At 36.8% G+C, this 19762-nt stretch overlaps 1 protein-coding gene across 12 annotated transcripts in view; it reads left to right on the top strand.

Moving 5' to 3' along the window:
- Nucleotides 1–19762, top strand: part of ERC1 (ELKS/RAB6-interacting/CAST family member 1) — a 305485-nt gene that overhangs the window by 142031 nt on the left and 143692 nt on the right. The window lies entirely within an intron of this gene.

The raw sequence follows: 19762 nt of genomic DNA, 5'->3' as shown, positions 1-19762 counted from the left end.
GAAGAAGGGGGAAGTCCTACCAATGAACCCTTTCAAGGAAAAAACTACAGGAACAGGAAGCTGAAGCAAGACAGTTTTAATATTACTGGTTTTATCTGTTACTTCAAGAAGAAAAAAGATTGAATATTAGCTATATTCTTTGATACACGCTGTTGAGTGCAAAACTAGTTCCTTTAAAATACTAGTCATACATACTCTAACTGTTGGATTTTTATCATTGCGTCTGTGTCTGAAACCTTGCAGTGATATTGCAGAACTAGTTTTGGCGCAGTTTGAGTGTTTTGTGCTGTCAGAACCAAGGGCAGAGGGTTAAAGGTAAGTAAATTAGCAAGAGGATAAATTTGTTGAAGGCACAAAGTGATAAACTACTGAAAAAAACTACCAAAAGACAGCATGTTTTGAAGTCTTTCAGCTATGGATCTGGGGTTTTTTTGTATTTTGAAAGCAGTTGCTAAACATAGATTTGGGGATTTCAGTAGAGTAGCTAGGAGTAAATGTCTATGGCCTATGCAATACAAGTCAGAGTACATTATCTAATGACCCCCAGTTGCCTTTGAAAGGCTCTGAAACCATTTTGGATTCTAGTCTTTGCTGATAAAGTCTGTTTGGTAGAAAGTGTCCATGACTCCTGACGAAAGAATGATTATAATTGTTTCAGGCAGTGTCTTTGACCAGTAAGCCACTACTTAATGACTAAAGTTCTGAGTTATCGACCAACATCCAACTTTTCTATTCTTAATTAACACTGTGAAAAATGTGGTGGCATGTGGAATCCCATGATGCTGCGATGTTGCTGACGCCTTTAAATTGTGTCAGTGTTCTGACCTTGGTTTGGCACAGACGTTGCACTTGTGGCCTTGGCTATGTATTTTCCTTCCTCCCACAAACTGGATAAAGATTGGAAGTTAATCATGTTGTTGTCCATCAATACCTTCTGTATTGAGTGTGTCATACTGGCATACTTGTAATAGCTGGGGAGAGGAGGGCTGTCCTTGAATGACCCTCTTTCTTCAGATCCCAAAGAACAGATCTGCTAGGAAGTGTTTCTGCCCTGTGAGCATTCTCCTCTGAAATACACATAGTGTCTGGCATGAACAGGACTTCTGTTGGGGAGACTGTATTTGCTGGTTGCCACCATGAGTGGAGTTTGATGTGCTTTGTATGGCAGGTAAAGTCCTAAATGTTATAGAATCCATCTGTCAAAGATACTTCTGCTTCAATCCCTAAGGCTATAGGTTTTTATCAATACTTGCACCTGTGCTGGAATTTGTGATGAACAAGAGGGGGAACTATTTCTAGGTTGTGGTTTGGATGTGTTTTTTCTGAGACCTGGCATGATTTCTCTTTCCCCAAACAATGTAACCGTAACTTTTATTTCTCTCATTTAAAGTGTATTGTAAAATTTGGCTAGAGAAGTTATGATTGTGGTTTGAGGTGGCCAAGTGTTAGGATCTTTGAAATGTTTTCTGATAAGATGTTAAAGAGACTTTCCATTCTGTCCTCATAGCTTCTTAGTGGGTTTATTGATATTTTTTTTTTAACGTCTTCCATTTTTTAAAATTGATTGCTATGATGGCTAGTTGCTGAGGTTTTCATATATTTGTTAAAATAAATCAAGAGTGTAAGGGAATAGGTGGAATAAGTGCTCTTGGAACTACAAAATCCCTGCTGGCCAGAAACACAATGAAAAGATTCTCCTAAGGACAAGCAGGAAAGTTACAGGGGTTGCAGTACCACTCATTTTCTTTCCTATGCATTTCAGTGTTTGCCTGATAACTGTTAACTGCGACATATGAAGAAATAGCTGTTCTGTGAAGTTATATTCTACATTGAAAGCTACTATGGGAGCCATAACTTTATTTTTCTCTTAATCATGTAAAGCAGTTATTTTTTTCAGACATCAAAGAAAATGTGTCTCCTGGAAAATAACTGAATATGTGAAAAAAATGTGTTAGGTATGCCTGTCTTCTAGAAACAGGAAGAAATACTCTGAATTATATCTGTTCTCATCAAGAACAGCTTTGCTTACTGTAATCAGTGCAAAACCTCTGAATTTTCTGATCTGTCTATTAAGCTTTCATCATCTCTCTCCTTTTGATAAACTCAGTGAATCAGAACATAGTAGCATAATCTGCATCACTGTTGCTGTTATGACATGTACTGGCTGCTCAGTAGTCTTAAGAGCCTGGAGTGGATGTCATACTGATTCATAGTAAATAAAATAATCTTGGAAGGCATGGGGATTAAAGCAATTTTCCATAAGGGGTTTTTGCTAAGTATCAGTTGATGACAGCTTTGAATAAAGAACTATCCAATGCTGAGTTCAAGAGTAACAAGCCAAATAACACTATTCTGGTGTCATTACCTGCAGCAGTGGAAAAAAAATAGAAAAATACCATGAAGTCATATGCTACAGTTCTTTTAAGTGGTTCTTATGTATACATGTCACAAAAGTTGAGATGGAAAAAGATAGCAAGACTGACAAAACCAGGTGCTGTTGTGAGCAACTGCATACTTTCAAGAAAAGAATGAGCTATATTGATAAAGCGAAAGGAATATTTCTAGCTTCAAATTGGATAACAACCAGCTTAACTGCTTCAATTTTTTTCTTTTTTTTGCATCCTGTCTGCTGAATAACGTTGAACATGTTATTTATCAACAATTTATCTTTGTAGCATAGCACTGGAATAGAAAAATAGCTGGAAAGTAGGACAGGAGGCCTCCCGCAGGCAGCTTGTCTTTCGGTGTCCTGCTTTCTACTGTCAGGTTTTCTAATAGTCTACATCACATGGTTAATTGTACTGTCTGTCATCTTTGAAGCAAGTAATCTGGATCTTAAAGAGAAAGAAGTTTTCTCGATTTTTTTGCTATACCAAAGAGAATATGATGCAATAGGAAGTAATAAAAAAACACTGTAAACCTTATTTCCACATAGGAAAGTGGCTTGGTGATTAGATGAGTGCAGGCTGGTGGCATGAATCCAGATAAAAGTCTGCTATGACTGTCCATGTAAAATTAAATGTCAGCGTAGCAACTCAATTGTAGCCTTATAAAATCAAAGTAAAAATGAAAAAGTAAATCTGAGGGGATTATTTCAGTCAATTTTCCAGAGTCCTAAATTTATGTTAAATGGAACATGTCTAACTACCAAAGAAATATTTAAAACATATAATCCTTCTGTAAGAAAATTACAGATAATATTGCATAGAAAGTTAACCAATTACAGGAAACTCAGGATACTATTCAGTAATTGTTAAAAATAAAAAGCAGCGTACTTAGTTACAGGCGTATAGTCTATGGTACATGTGGATTTTCATTGTGATGGAAATACCTTTATACACTGCATTATATACTATATCTCCAGGAAGCTGTGTATCTGAGCACTGAGAAAGCGCCTTGGCAGTCAGGAGAAATTTCACTGGAAGCGTGGCTGGCTCTTTAGTATTTTACCTTCAGAAGACTCAGGTCTTGATTCTGCCACCATGCTGGTCATTAACCACATCAGGAAATGATAAAAATTTCAAGCATGTCAAGTCAGCAATGGTTAGTTTTAGTTCCGCAGAGCCAGATACATTGTGTTCAAAGAAGTTTCTATTTAAATTTCCGTGGTCATCTCTAAAAGATAACAACCTCTAAGAGTTTTTTTTCTATTTAATATATGTTTCCTTTAATTCTACTTGGAGCAAAAATGGCTTTATGGAATTTTTTACACTAAGAAGTACTCTGCTTGTAAGAGTTGTCTATTCCTTGTGAGTAAGGAGAAGTAAGGCATCTTAGAGATGATAGTGGGGAAAGGAAGAAATGAAGGCATCAGACTTTTTGGCTATGAGGGTTGGGTGGTAATGAGTAGGGCACAAAATAGAACTCTGGTGTTCTTTAAAACAGGTCACCAGCATAGTTTTTTGAGTTTGCTTTAGGTATAGTGATTATCAGAGCTTTCTTCCTCTGTTTGAAGTGGAATCTGTAGCTTTTCTGTCAAAGCTCCTCTTTTCTTGCCTCATTTCACTGCATCTTAAAGCAAAATTATTCACAGTGGTACATCATCTCAGAATTCTCACTTTTCTGCAGTCTCACATGATCAGATTTTTTTCCATTACCTGCTGAAATTAATTTAATTTCATGAAACACTGATGAGTTGGTTTTCTTTTTGTATTATTTCTCTGTTTTCAGTACATGTATCCACAACGTGTGCAGCTTTCCTATGGGGATTCGAAATGAGGTAGCATTAGAAAGACATGCGACTGGATATGGCACCAGGGAGGATGTTTGTATGTCAGCAGTATGCTGTGAATTTTGAAGAGCTCCAAGTCAAATGTTCTGAGAGATTAGAGGAATCCTTCACAATTTGCTTTTTTCAGATGTAACTAAAAAGATGGCTTTTTACCATACGTTTGAAACATCAAAATACGACATTATTTCTAGAAGACATTTTAAAACATGTCTTTATGTTCATATATCCCAAAGTTAACAAAGTACCTAGCACGTCATCATCAGAAGATTAAGTGAAATTATCATTCAAACTTCATGCAACATTAAACATTTTGACTAACCCATATGTGTCACATCACATTTAGTCAAAGGAATAAAATCTGAAGGTTATTTTTTCTTCTTTAATGGCTAACTTCTGTGCAAAAATTTACCCCCCCAAATAGCTAGATTTTTATTTCTATTAAAACTCTAAAAGCCACGTAAGTATATGGACAGACAGTGAATTTATGTGTCTATGGTAAACTAGTCTTGGTGCAAATGTTTCCAAAATCGACAGTACTAAAAGCTTTAACAGACCCTGGATTCAGCAATAATACGGTAGTTACAGAGAACTCAGCTGGGCAGGAGACCTTTTCAAAAGGTTGCTGAAAAGAATGAGGAGCTCAGTAGCTTCTTTTCCTCCTTTTTTACTGATAAGGATTCCTTTCAGATCCCTGAGCATAGTGGCAGAGTCTGTGGGAGTGAAGCATTACCCACAGAAGTGGAAGATGAAGTTACAGACCATTTAAAGAAATTAGAAATCTGCAGGTTGATGGAATCAGATCAGATACATACAAGGCTGCTGAGGGAGCCAGCTGATGTAACAGCGAGGACTCCTTCAATCAGCTTCAAAAGCTCATGGCTGTCAGGACAAGTTCCTCATGACTGACAAACATCACACCCATCTTCAAGAAGGTTGAGAAGGAGGATCCAGGGAATTGCAGGCCAGTCAGTATAACTTCATGCCCTGGGAAGTTTTTGGAGCAGATCCTCCTGAAAGCCATCTCCAAGCCACGTGGAGGATGAGAAGGTGATAGGGAACAGCCAGTATGGATTTACAAGGGCAAATCATGCCTGACCAATCTTCTTTCAGTGATGAGATGACTGGCTCAGAGGGGAATCGGTACTGTTTAATGTCTTTTTAATGATGTGATGATGAAACATAATACACCTTCAAAAATTTCATGGATGATAGCAAGCTGAGGGGAGTAGTTATGGGGAGTATATGCTGGAGGGCAGGGCTCCTATTTAGGGTGACCTTGACAGAGTGGAGAAATGAACTGGCAAAAACCTTATGAAGTGTTATGCTGCTGTGAAGAAAGCCAAATGCATGCTGGGCTGTATTAGCAGAAGCACACCTAGCAGGTCAATAGAAGTGGTGTTTCCCTCTGCTTGGCACTTGTGAGGCTGCACCTGGAATACTATGTCTAGTTTGGGGCTTTCAGGTACAAGAAAGACATTGGGATAATGGAGTGAGTCCAGCAGGCAGTCCGGTGAGATGACTAAGTGCTACAGCACACGACATACAAAGGAGGGGCAGAGAGAATGTATGTTCAAGCCTAGGAAGAGGAGCCTCGTGGGAGATCATGCTGTGGTCTTTCAGTTATCTAATGGAAAGGTCCAGAGAAGACAGAGCCAGACTCTTCTCAGAGGTGTGCAGTAAAAGCTTGAGAGGCAACAGACACAAATTGCAACACGTTCCAATCTAAGTTCTAATGAGAAAATCGGCAGAAAATTCACTGTGATGGAGTCAGATACTGAAACAGGTGCCCAGAGAGGCTGAGGAGTCTTCATCACTGGAGATATTCAAAACTCATCTGAACAAAGCTATGAGCAACCTGCTCTAATTTGGCCTTGTTTTGAGCAGGGGATTGAACCAGGTGACCTTCAGAGATCCCGCCAACCAAAATTACTCCAAACTTACTCTGGTAAATTAATCTGTATTAACTAATAATAGGACAAACTCTAAAATTTTTGTTTAGTTTTGGTAAGAATTTGCTGCATAATATTGACTTTGAAAAACAGGATAAACAATAATTGCCTTGTTATTTCATAGCACTTACAGCTGTAAGAAAAGAAAGAACTAAGAAAAAAGTATGGTGTTGGGATCCACTGCACTTTTATTTCTTGCAAATTTCTACTCGTATTCTCAGTTTTTAAACAATTTTTAAAACTCCCAAGAATTGCTGCTTTCTGGGATAATGCATCACTCTGATACATGTCAGTGTGGTATTAATGGGCTTGTTCTTTCATAAATAATATTTTACCCAGAAGTTTTTCTTTTAAGATTTCTAATGTAGCTCGTCCTCTGTCCTCTTCTTCCCCATCCCTAAACACAGATACTCTCAAACCTTATTGTTGTTAATAGAATCAGAGAAGATAAAATTGGAAATTATCTCTATTTCCCATGTTTTTTATATGTTCTCAGTAAGCTTCTCATGCTGGATGAGAGCTTATACTGGGACAGTGACCTTAGATCTGACAGCTTAGGGGTTTACTAGTCTGCATCTGTAGTTACCAGCTATGCTGTTACGCCTTGTCATTTGGGTTGAAAGAACTGTTTTCCATTTGCAGTACTCGCATCCCTTTTTGTCACATCCTTTCTCTTGCTGAGCTTGTAGGCGAATAAAATAGAGCACAGTTGACCCTGCATCTTCATCTCAGCTGCCTGGTTGAACAGCATTTTTCTGCTGTGAGAGTTTCAGCTGGCTAGGAAGTTACACCTCATGTGTTTAGTGTGCACCTGTGACTAAATTGAAATGTTACCTTTGGTCTTGTGTTCCTTGTGAAGATCAAGTTCCATTTTTGACCTGAACACAAGGTGACTCAACTGCCTCAGATGAGGGCATCGGAACCCTTGTACTTCAGATGTGCCTTTCGGTACTTTACTCATCAGCTGAGGGCATTTCTTATTACCACTGCTAACTAGCTAGGGTTTTTCATTCTAATTCCTGTGAAACCAGCTTTCCTAACTGGCCTGTATATCATCTCTGCAAATGATTTCTCATCTTTTGGATGAAAAATATGCTAGATAAGCGTAGATATTTATTACAGTCACACATTTTGTAGATTCAGTGCACACTGCTATTGCTATCACTCAATTAATTTGAAATCAGTCTTAATCACATTACTGTAAAATGAAAATAAAATCACTTATCCATAAAATCCCAAGTAGGCTATTACAGATATTGCAAGATAAAAACATGCCTAACATTCTCACACTAAGATTAAATTGGTAAACTCTTCCCCCCATTTTCCTTTCTGTTCTATGGCTGTCTTCCATTTCATTGTCCTGACAGGGTGGTGTAGTCAAGTATTCACTCCCACATAACATGTTCTTCGTTTGCAAACAATAGAAGGCCCCTTTCATGCTGGAGTATGTCAGCTTTTCTAGCCAGTTGTCTTCTTGAAGTACTCCAGGTAATTCAGATAGATTTAATCATGCTCTCAGAAACTTCATTTCTGTCTTATCCAGCAGATACGCTATTCTTCTTAATTAAAATAAATGTTTTTTCACTTCCTTGGAGAATAAAATATTTCCAGTTGTCGCTTTCTGCTCATGACTGACTAAGCTCTAAGGGGAAAAGTGCCACCTATCCTTTTAGTGACTCAGCATACTCAGTTCACAGTGATTTTACATGGAAAGTTATTATGTATCTGTTTACAATATTGAACAGATTTGATAGATATTGGGACCAAGCATGAGGGTAGTTTTGGAGTGACAGTGGGGTTGGAGTGATACAGTTCCAGCATTCTTTCAAGCATTCTGGAATGAACTTGATCATTACAAGTAACCTATCTTCTTTTTTCAAAAACAAGAGTGAGAAAGAAATAGAAATTTGACTTGCAAAATACTCTCTATAGATAGACCAGAAGAGCCTCATTTGATCCTAGAAATTACAGCTGCCAACAACTGGCAGTTGCCAGGCCAGTGTGCTCAGTGCCAGCCTTGACAAAAGATCGCAGAAGGTGCCAATCCAACAGAAATTTGAGGCTGCTTTCCTACTAGTTCCTACTCCCCTGTGTTGCTCAGCTCCCTCCTAGCATGTAAACTTATGACTTCTCAAAGCCATGGATTTACTGTAGCTTACCAGATGGTAGCTCTGAAAAGTATATGTTGTCTTCCTTAGCTTTCAGCATCAGTCCAACTTTTAGCTTTATCAGTCCCACTGGCACTAATAGCACTGACGGATTGTTTCCATTCTGAATGCCAGCAAAACTCAGGTTGTCTGCAAACTTCCCCTTGCATTTTTAATGTCTTGAGTTGATCATGCTATGCTTGATGGAAGTTCCACCTGCTGGAAACTAAAGGAGAGGTGACATAATGCAACTTTACCCCACAAGTATGTGCAAGGGTAAAAAATCTTACCTGTGCAGGCTTCAGTGGGGATGCGGTATCTTTGAAAATACATTCTTTCGGGGTCACCTCCTGTCATACATTTTCTCTTTTACCAATATTGTGTTCAGTGTTGTTTGTTTCTTTCTCTAGGCCTGCCTTGCTCTGCAATAATATGCTCACTTAGTTCCTTTAGTATGCAATGTTTAAAAAAAATAAAGTATGTTCTGTTTAATTTTTGAACTATCAGCTAGTAGGATTCTTGGTTTTGCTGGATATGCCTGAATTCCTCACATAATCATGCCAAATAAATAACAGCATTAATGTTGTTAGCTTGAAACCAACTACTAGATGGATATACACATTCACTTCCCTTTTCAGTGTGTAATTTTTCACTTTACATAGATAATACCAGCAGAATATGATAGGAGTATGTCACAGTTTAGAATGAGATTATTTTTTTTTATTGTTACTAACTCCTTCTTGCAATATATATAGCAGATATAAGAGCAAACACTTTTTCTGTATTCAACATGTCAACATATTTTAAAGGGTTGATATGTCATTAACCAACATCAGGTGTCTTTTCTTTTAGCATTTCTTGCTAAATAGAGATAATTTAATTAACAAACTTTGTGACCACTGAGGGTATCAGTAAGAGTATATTTCAGATGTCTGAAATGTAGGGCATCTTGTCATCAGATTTTTTTTTTCTGTACTTATTCAGAATATATTAAAAAATAATGTATTTCTTCAAAACACTAATAGGCATACTTACAAGTTCTGTCGCAGATCCACTTACTGTGAAATAGTAGAAAACCCTCCTCAAATGCGTAAGCCAGTAACCTTGTCCATGCACATTACCAAGGCTATTACAGAAACCTCCGATGAAGAGATACTCATAAATGTTGCTTGCAACACTCACTGAGTTCTCCAGAAAACCAATGGCATTTGCTCAACTTGCAAAGTATTCATATCTGTATTTTGGAATCCTACAGCTGACAGACTGAGAAGACAATATTACAGCCGTACCAGAGAAGGAGGAGCTAAGCCATCTGCACTATTTAGATAGGCTGGTCAGCCCTGTATGTGGTATATTTATTACAAATAATGCTGCTCTCCCCCATTTTCCAGGCAGCCAAAAGTCTGTAACAAATCATCTCAGTAGGCACTCTTCTTATTAACCTGATGTGAGCTGTCAAAGCCAGTGCTACAGAATGTATTTCATAAGAGGAGATACCTCTTAATAAATCTGTTTGCTAAGCACCCAAAAGAAATATGCCAAACATGCCATTCTGAGAGACATTGTGGTTTGCATTCATTACCAGAAATGGGTCTCACCCAGTGGATACCAAAATAGAACTGTATACTTCTCATCTCAGATTCTCATGATAATGAAGACACTGTAGCAAGGTACAGTTTGATAAGCGTGATAGCATTGCTTTTCAATCAACCCCATCCTTTTGCATACTTTTCCTGGTATAGTCTCTGGGAATGGCCAGCTTTGGATCAGATTTGGTACAGCTTCTTTATAGCTAACAGGGTAAACACTTTTCCATTTACGTCTATAGAGAGAATCTGTTTGAAAGATTCTTCTTGAAAACAGTTTTGTTTTTAAGGAGATAAGCTGAGTAATATAAGGTTTTTATTTGGGCGCCTCAGCAACATAAAATCATCAGGCTTTTAGCCCTGAAATGGACCGGTTTACGTTTTTTTCAGAATGGTCCTGCTGGCATCACTGTCCTCACATCCTTTTCTTAGAGCAAGACTCTGAATGTTCTCATGGGTGTTTTTCTTTTATATCAGAAATTTTCTTCCACTGAGTTGGTACATTCACTGTGCTTCCTTTCGTGTCCTTAGCAACTGATCGGTTTAATACCTTTTGCTGAAGACTGGATTTTCAGTAGTTGTCAGCTTGAAAGTGTAAGATGTACCTTGATTCTTTAATATACACTATTTCAAAACGACAGGATACTATTCAACTGTTATCCCAAATTTCTGCAAATTTTTAGAAGAGGACTTTTCTCTCTTGATAGTTTGGTATATGCTGCAAGACAAACATAAGCTACTCCAGCATAGTTCTTAAATGCTTTGCTTTTAACATTTTCTTCTCCTTACATTATATTTAATTTTTGGTTTTGTTTCAATGGCTGGTTTTTACATTCAATTTTTCTTTTAATTATTGATTGTATCAAGTATTATTCTGGGAGGAATGAAAAGATGGCATACCCGTATGAAAGAAAACAACTGCTATATTGTGATTTGTTTTCTTTTCTGGCTAGTGGGACTGCAGTAGAGCCATGTGAGATCTTAGATCACAAAAATACCCTCTCGAAACCTCAATAAAATGCCATTCATAAGGAAGATTTTATTGCTGTTTAGAAAATACTTTTTTCAGCCAAATGGTGAAGGTCTCTTGAGCAGAGAGTTACTGGCTGCGTGTGATCTGTTCACAGGGCAGTTGGCTTGTGCACTGGAGTTAAAGGTAAAAAGAACAGCACCTTTGGGACTTCCTCCCACACTGTTAGGGCCAAATTCAACTAACCCAGCGTGTTGCAGGGAGAAGGAACCCACACTGAGGCCTAATCAGCCATTTTATAAATGTCATTTTTGGCTTTGCATCTGTTTGCTCAATTAACAAAAGCGGAAGAAAAAATACAACAGAACAAACTTCAGAACTACTGAATGCTTTTATTAAGGTCCTTAAAGCATTAGTATTTTTCTTAACAAAGGAACACCCATATCATTATCTTGCAGATTTATTTCAGAGTTCACCTTGAGTTTGTATTTTTAATGTTCTTAGCTTCAATAAAAACTAAAGGTTGCAATGTTTTAAGGTTAAAGGTTTCCTTTCTAGTTCAACTGTTGTCAGCTTTCAAAAATAATTATAGAACTTGACATATAATTAACTTGATATTTAATCTCTGAAGCCTGATTTTGAATTTGACATGAGTTATGAAATTATGGTAATGTATTCATTACTTTCATCACAAAACTTGCTTCCTAGGAAATGGATGCTGAGAATGTAAATAGTTGGGAAGCTGCACATTAGTTTTATGAGGGTTTTTTTGGCTGGACATGAGTGGGGCAAATAGGTTTAGTGGATTATATCTACAAAAGTAGAGTTCTAGATTAGTGAAAACAAGAGGTGCTGTAGATGTATACCTGAAGTTTTTAGAGTGTCTTGGTTTTAGTATGTTGTATCTGGCCATGTCTGAAAGCAAACCTTTGGTTTGCTTAATTTGATATGGACTTGTTGCACTAAAACTAAGACACTTCTGTTAATTTCTGCTGTTAATCCCTCAATTTTAGCCAGTTGGTTAAGGCACCTTTTTCTTTTATTCCTTTTTTTTTTTTTTTTGAATACTGAGACAACAGCATTTGACTTCACCATTGTTTGTGTGTAATTGGGCTACTGCCTCAAGACTGGAGAGTAGCCTAGTTTATCCTAATTTTGTTCAATCAAGGGATTGAAGGAAAAGGTAAGTATTTTCCCTGAAATAAGTTAGTTTGGTATTGCTTAGTGCATGCATTTGAGACATGTGCTTCTCATCTTTAGTTAGGTTTCTCTTTCTGTTAAAGTATTTATTATGTACCTTTCTATGAATTCACTGACTGTTGATGCTGCATCATTTCACTCTATCATGAGGAAAATTGTTTCCATAAATGTGTGTTCCCTGCTGATGGCTGAGAAATAATATTTCACAGGGGAAGCACCTGTAGCATTCAGGTTTAGTGAGTGTGGTTTTGATTATATTTCTTGGTCTTCTGCTAGACAGAATCAGAGAGATTAATGTGAGAATAGGAAAACTTCAAAAAATTGTATTAACCTACAATTACGTATTGTATGGCCAAATGTGGGAGGATGTTGTGTTTGACAGTTGACGCATTTCACATCAGACAAGCTTGGACTTGAGTCTGAAGGCCTTTAGTTACTCCTAAAGAATTAATGTTTAAAGGTAGTGTGTTAGTGCAGTTATCTGTAGTGCAGGCTGATGATAGCTGCTTCTGGTTAGGACTTGCTAATATCCTCTCATGAAACACGCCATGTAGCATTAATGACTTGTGCCACCTCACTACTCGAAATACGTTATCTATAAACTTCATGTATTGCTAACAGAGCAGGAGATGGGGTTTCTTTCTGAGGTGTTTCTGAATGATAGGAGGGTTTGGGTTATGTATTTATCATGTTGAGTTTCTAGATTCATATGCCCTGTGCTCCCCTTTCTCATATCTTCCCATCAGCTGTTTCTGGAAGAAAATCTTAATGTTGTTTTAGCTAGAGTGAGAAACGTGCTGGCTAATATGCTGACTGCATCAGGAAGTGTGCATTGATATGCAGATAATTCTTAATGCTGAGGAAAGACAATGACCAGTCTGGAGTTGAGATCTGCTTCTAGTCTTTGACATCCACAGCTCTTCATTCAGACACTGTTAGGCTCTGGTTCATAAAATCTGGGGCAAGCTGGTTTCCCATAGCCTTTCTAGTCTTCGTCCCTTGCCCCCTCCAGTGCTGATCTGAACACACACTTTGTTTTCAAAAATCAAATTTTCCTAGCTTCAGGAAATGAAGTCCACCCTGCCCATCTCTTAAAGCCACTGTGGGACTTCTTAACTCACATAGAGCAGACCAGTTAAATTTTCAGGGTCTGTTAATATTTTCATTGGCATATGTTACCTTGTCATATAAATGGCACAGAACAGAGAGGAACAGTGTAACAAAGTGATGAGAGATTGTGGGAGGAGAGGCTCACAAGCAGAAGAGGTAACAGTGCTAGAATTTGCCAGCTGTGCATCTGAACAATAGCAACTCATTGAAAGTATGTCGGTTGGTCTTTTAGTTTGGTTGCAGTGTGCAATGGAGGCGGTGATATTAAACGAAGCTGTTTGAAAAGCGTAATGAAATTATTGTTTCTTTGTAATTTAATGAACCATTTTTTGACCTTAGTATAATGTTGAAGAATAGTGACAAGCTACTTAAGAAGCTGAGATTGCTATGGACAGCCCAACAAAGCAAAGGAAGAGGCCCAGATAATGCTTACTGTTACAAAAAATTAAAAAAAAAAATAAAAAAAAAAATCCAGCCATACTAAATTCCATGTAGATCTTCAGCAGTGTGTAACTCCCCTGATCCTAGTTTTTTAATGAGTAAGATAGGGAACTTTGTTCACCTTTTGGCAACTTTCCTTTGACTGTCAATCAGACACCCAGCTGTGGTGATGGGACTATGTGATGTGGTCAGTCCTGTTTCCTTAATCACTTATTTAGCTTCCTTTCATCACTTTCTTTCTTGAGGTTAAGCAATTAGGCTTTCCAAATGCTGCCATTATTCTCTGTGGTTTGGTGATCAGCCACTGGTAAGGTGAAGTGAGTTTTGAGCAACTAAAAGCTAAAGCACAACCTTTCAGAACAGGGGTTTTTCTTATTTTCAAAACAAAGTAGCATTTTGGGGAAGAGTTTCTTCTTGGCTTCCTTCTGTTACACTTCTCAGAATGTAAATGTTTTTCTTTGTGTACCAAAACTACAAAAAAACCAAACCAAAACAAAACCCAACAACTATGTCACTATGTTTATGATCTTTTAAATTCATAAGTTAAGGTTAAGGATATGGCCAGCTAAAATATTTGGTGAGGCAGACCTTAAAAACAAAGAAGTGATGAAGGAAATGGTGGGTGTAATGTAGTAAGTTGGACACTTTTCTGTGAGTTTTAAATCAGTCCAACCCGGATCACTAGCATCCCATTATGTTGATATTGTTGATTTTTTTTCAGTAAAAATTTCCTTTTTTTCTCAACCACCTAATCATTGAACAGGACTGCTAATAAAGGTCTGGACAACTTAGCTGATCGTTTCCTGCCTTCCTGTTTTGCACTCTGACCTAAATTGCTGGAGTATTATAGTCTTCCAGATGGCTTCTCCGTTTCATTCCACAAGTGAATAAACATAGTCCTCTGTGTCTCTTAGGACTACGAAGTGCTTTGAGGTCTTATGCAATGATATCAACTTCCTCAAGGAGGGCAGCAGAGGAGGAGGTGCTGATCTCTGGTGACTGGGGATAGGACACAAGGAAATGGAATGAAGCTGCGTCAAGGGAGGTTCAGGCTGGACGTTAGGAAAAGGTTCTTCGCTGAGAGGGTGGTTGGTCACTGGAACGAGCTCCCCAGGGAAGTGGTCATGGCACCAAGCCTGCCAGAGTTCAAGGAGCATGTAGACAATGCTCTTAGTCGTATGGTTTAGTTGTAGGTAGTTCTGCGAAGAGCAGGGAGTTGGACTTGATGATCCTTATGGGTCCCTTCCAACTTGAGATATTCTGTGATTCTGTATTATACATTGTAGAACCTAATATTTCATAATAGAAGGTACATTGGCAATTTTAAACTAAATAATATATTACTTCATTGCATACAGTTTTCTTTGCAGGTTTTTTCGATAATGTTGACTATTGCATCAGTTGAACTTATGCTGAGCAGCAAAGTGTGCTTTAAAGCAAATTAAGTTCATCTGTCCGTCAGGATTAGTAGCTGCAGCAACAGTGGACTGTCCTGTGGGTGGTGGTAATGCTACGTCAATGAAGGCTTGAACTAAACAATCTTTCTGACATGGCTGACTGACACATAGAAATATTTTCTGAGTACCTAAGTCAGATGACTAAAACAGGCTGTTTCTATAGCTGTACCCAAGGTCTGTATATTTTTCTCCTAGTGTGTGTATTCATGAGGTGAAGTATAGTACGTGTGCATGCATTTTATATTGAAGGTAAGCTTCTATGGTGGTTTAAAAGCATTGTACATGTATGCTTATACTTGGATTATTATAAAAACACCGTTGTGTGTTAGGCACATAACTGTGAAGGAAAAATATATTAAAAGGTAATTATACGATTTAAATTAACTTATGCATATTTTCAGTTAACATTTTATCACCTTTTATTTTACAAGAAGAACATCTGAAATTATGCCAAAAAAGATAACCAGATGGGGATGATAGCTTACGTTACATTAACATGTAGCATGAAAATCCATATGACGAAAGAATTAACAGCTATTTATGCTGATGTGCATTACAGTAAAAGATAATGAGGTTAGCATTAAAATGCAAAAAATATTCATGTTAGTACAAAAAATTATATATTTCATAAAAGCCTTAATAAAGAATAGGACCTATAAAGCAATTAATCTTATTAGGAAGGAAAACTCTTCCGAAGGACTGACAGGTAACAAAGTGACTTTCCACTTCTCAGGAATGCTTGATGGTCCACTGGTTTTCTATTGCTTATATTCATCTTCCTGTTTTACAATTATTTTAAAATGTGAAATCTTCTAATTTGAAAGTCTTTATTGCTTATTGTGATTATTTTAATTTCTTCCCCATGAGGTTCAGCTATACCTCACCACTGGAATTCAAGAATTTCATAGAGAAGTTGAAAGGTGTGGGGTTTTTAAGTGATGCAGCTTTGTTTCATTAAAAAAAGGATAAAGTCATAGAAATAAATAGTTATTGTCAGTGTCCAGATTGAGAAATCTTATGGTTTTTTTTCAGCAGGCATATGGCTTAAATTGGGCACCCAAAATCGAAGGATGTGAAATGATTAATTCTGAAAATCTTGGCCTGTCTTTATTTGAAGGACTTTGGGGTTTATTTTTTTAAATTGAAGGCCTGATTTTGATTCTACTTCCTTTTTGCTGATATATTCTATTGTAACAGCACTTGGCATGACATATTGTGAAATGGAGAAAAATTCTAAGCAATGGAAAAGATTTTTCACTTTTGAGTACTAAATTTTTTAGGAGCCATACCTCAAAAATAGTAATTATCTGAAAATTGCTATTAAAAAAAAAGCACAAAAGAAATTGTTATTTCCAAAATGAGTAGGATTCTTCACTGTAATTCAACATATTAAACATTTTCATTAGAATTTTCTTCTTTTATATGTGACTAGAACATTTTTTTTTTCATTCGATTTGAGAGTGACTTTTAAGAATAAATGTCTTCTGAGATGAGGTAAATTTGCTTTTGTTAGTTTGTTATTGTTTCTGTTGGTTCCAGTGATATCCTTCTTTAAAGCATTATCTCATTGAATGTGAACTGGCTCTCCAGTTTTTGTTAGAATCACCGGCATTTCTTCTTTCTCTAGTCCCATTTTAAAAAGATGTTTCAGTAGGAATATGTACTTACAGTAATATTTAATGCTCTGTATCTCTCAAATTCATGTGCTTTTTATTTTATGATGAGAATTCCACATGCACATTGCAAATTGCTGTTTACTCAGTTGCTGGACCTGCTAACACTCATGCTTTCTAGAAAACACTCACAAATCTCTAAGCTGTTGCCATCATTGTAATTCATTCATTTTCTTTTTGCTATCTTTAATCTTGTGCAGCTTTTTCAGTTTTAATAAATACACTCTTACAGATGAAGGATTTCTTTAAAACTTTACTGTCCCCTTGACAGGTTATGTGCTATATATATGTGTAATTGCATTCAAAAGAGTTAAAGAACTTTAAGTTTACAAAATGAAGCTCTCAAACTGAGGGAATTCCAGAGCTCTGTTTCCTTCTGCAGTCCTAATGAGCTTCCTTGTGCATATATATTAGAACAAATCTTTATTTTCCTCTTGGCTGTCTTCTCATAGAATGTACCACCAGTTGCAGTATGCTCGCTTAAGACGCATACTTTCTGTATTTTATTTTATTGTTCCAGTTCAGCATGTGGTCCAATTCTGCACATTGTTCAGTGGTGGTGTGAAGATGAAATTGTTCTATAACAATCATCAGTAGTGTTTCAGTATTCAAAATAGCAACAGAACTGTCCTATTGAGCAGTGAATTGGGTGATTCATATTAATCAAGCTTCTGAGGTCTGTTGATGTTAAAAATGTGTGTGTGTATTTAAATATTTTTTAGATATTGTTTTTATATATAAAAACATGATTCTGACTTTGGCTTTGAAGACAAAGTTATCTGACAGAGAAGAAAGAGGATTCTTTACAGAATCACAGTATGGATTCTTTACAGTTTCACAGAACTTTCACAGTACAAATGTTCAAGGGCTCTGGGCTTGTATATTCTAAACCTGTTGCACAATCATCTGCGTGAAGTATTGTAAAAATGAGAATTATCATTTGGTACCATGGGCACTGAGATAAGATGAGATGTGTTTTCATGCATCAAATGACTACAAGCCTTTTAGATTTATAGATTTCAAGTTTCATGTGACCTTCTCACTTTATATAGTTAAACAGTTGAGGAAATTTTAGGTAATGCTATAGATGCCTGATTTGAAAAGTTTATTGCCCAACTTTTGTTGCTTTTTAACATCAAAGGTATAGAGCGATAGTTGTATCCTGCACATGAATTGATGTTTCCAAACAGTATGACAGTTATGAGGATTGATCTGAGTATTACAAGCACAGGTAATTTCATTCCATCTTTTGAACTGCTTTAGGAAAGCTTGAGTTTGTCTCAAAATATCTACCTAATATATTAGGAAGACATTAATTTTTGTTCAGACTTGAGAAGGTAGATGTCAATAGTATATATTCTCATAATCACTCCATTCTTGGAAATACATACTTTGAAAATATTATGGACCACGTGGGAGATGATCTACTTCAGACATATTTTGAGGAGGGTTGTGGCTTTATTAATGTTGTTGTCTCTTATCTAATAACTAGATTACAGTAACACAAACCAGTTCCCCAACAGGTGAATCTAGGTTTGCAAGTTTATAAAAAATAATTAATTCCCCTAATTTTAATTTAGAAGTTGAATGAGAATTCTCATATGGAATTGAATGTGTTGGGCTGACATATTTTCATTTTCTGTGTTGACTTAGCTGTACTTTCTGTGTTTATTTTATTGGACAGATAGAACTGTGTATTGTACAAGCTGAGTTGGTGCCAACATAATATTTCCAATAAGTCGTTTAATCACTGAACAAGTCTGCTTTCAAACTGGGCAATGTGCCCATTGCCAGTGTGCAGTGTGCTGGGTTAGAATAACGTAACAATTATACTGGTTGTGTTTAAAAAGCATCCTGACTCAAATCAGCTGTAACTGTTGAACAAGGTAGTTAAGTATACCAATAATTTTTTAACATCATCAGAAAAGGGCTTTCCTTTTTTTTTCTTTGGTCTCTGGAGGCCATCAGCACTTTTTCACACTAGTAGAAGTTTGTTTAGCACCAAGGAAAATTTGCTGTCTTTGCAATTTTCCCAGATCCAGTTGGCTTATATTGCAAAAAGCAGAGCTCGGTGTTGAACCTATGTTTTTTTGGAAGAACTCAAAGCACTGACTAGCTATATGCCACATAATTTGAACCTGTATATCACAAAGAGATATGTTCTTGATCATACTTTTGTTATGAGTTCTGAAGAAAATATTAAAGCAGGGTTGTTTGTGATCTGTTCTAAAAGTATTTCTGAAATACAGAAGAAACATTCTTCCCTCTCTGTGTGGATAACATACCAGATATGAAGCTAGTATATCATTCTGCTTTCTAAACAGTAAATTAAAGAGCCGTCTCTACTACTTGCATGATGTTTTGGGGAAATCTTGCAACCAAAGAATCTGTCTTTTATTCCAAAATCCAAACTCCAGATATAATTATGGAGAAAAGGGCTGAGGAAGCAAAGCTAGCCTGTTTTGTTTTGTTTGGACTAAAAGTTTAGACTTAAGTTCTCTGTGGTCAGGAGGCTGAGATTAAAGGGTCTGTAATTAGATTGAATACTCCTTGTGTCTTAATGCCCAGAAAGGCCAAACTCTGTCTGCAGGCAATAGTAGTTGCCAGGATCATCAAAAATAATTCAGAGATGCAAGTGAAAAGGAAGTTATGCACACTTTCTGAAATAGTTTGTTCTTACTTGCTCTGTCTTGTTTCTGTAGAAAGAAAGGATGGAAATCCCTAAAAATATCTACTAAACAAGTAGAACTTGAGGTTGAAAAGACATAGTTTTACTTCTGGAAACAGATTGCCTTGATCTTATAGGTAGTCCTCTATATTCAAGTCATGTTTCATTAGTTTTTCCTTTTGATCCTATTTTCCTTACATTAGATATAGTGGTACCCAAATCAAAACAGGCTATTAGATGTCTGTGGTTTTTATGTACGTGTGTGTAGGAACAGAGAAGAGATTTCTGCCACATAGTCACAAGAGGACAAGTACATCTTTTGATTAATAG

Source organism: Accipiter gentilis, chromosome 18, assembly GCF_929443795.1.
Source record: "Accipiter gentilis chromosome 18, bAccGen1.1, whole genome shotgun sequence".
Classification (NCBI taxonomy): Eukaryota; Metazoa; Chordata; class Aves; order Accipitriformes; family Accipitridae; genus Astur; species Astur gentilis.
The sequence above is the reverse complement of the archived record's forward strand: the minus strand, read 5'-3'. Positions and strand labels throughout refer to the sequence as shown.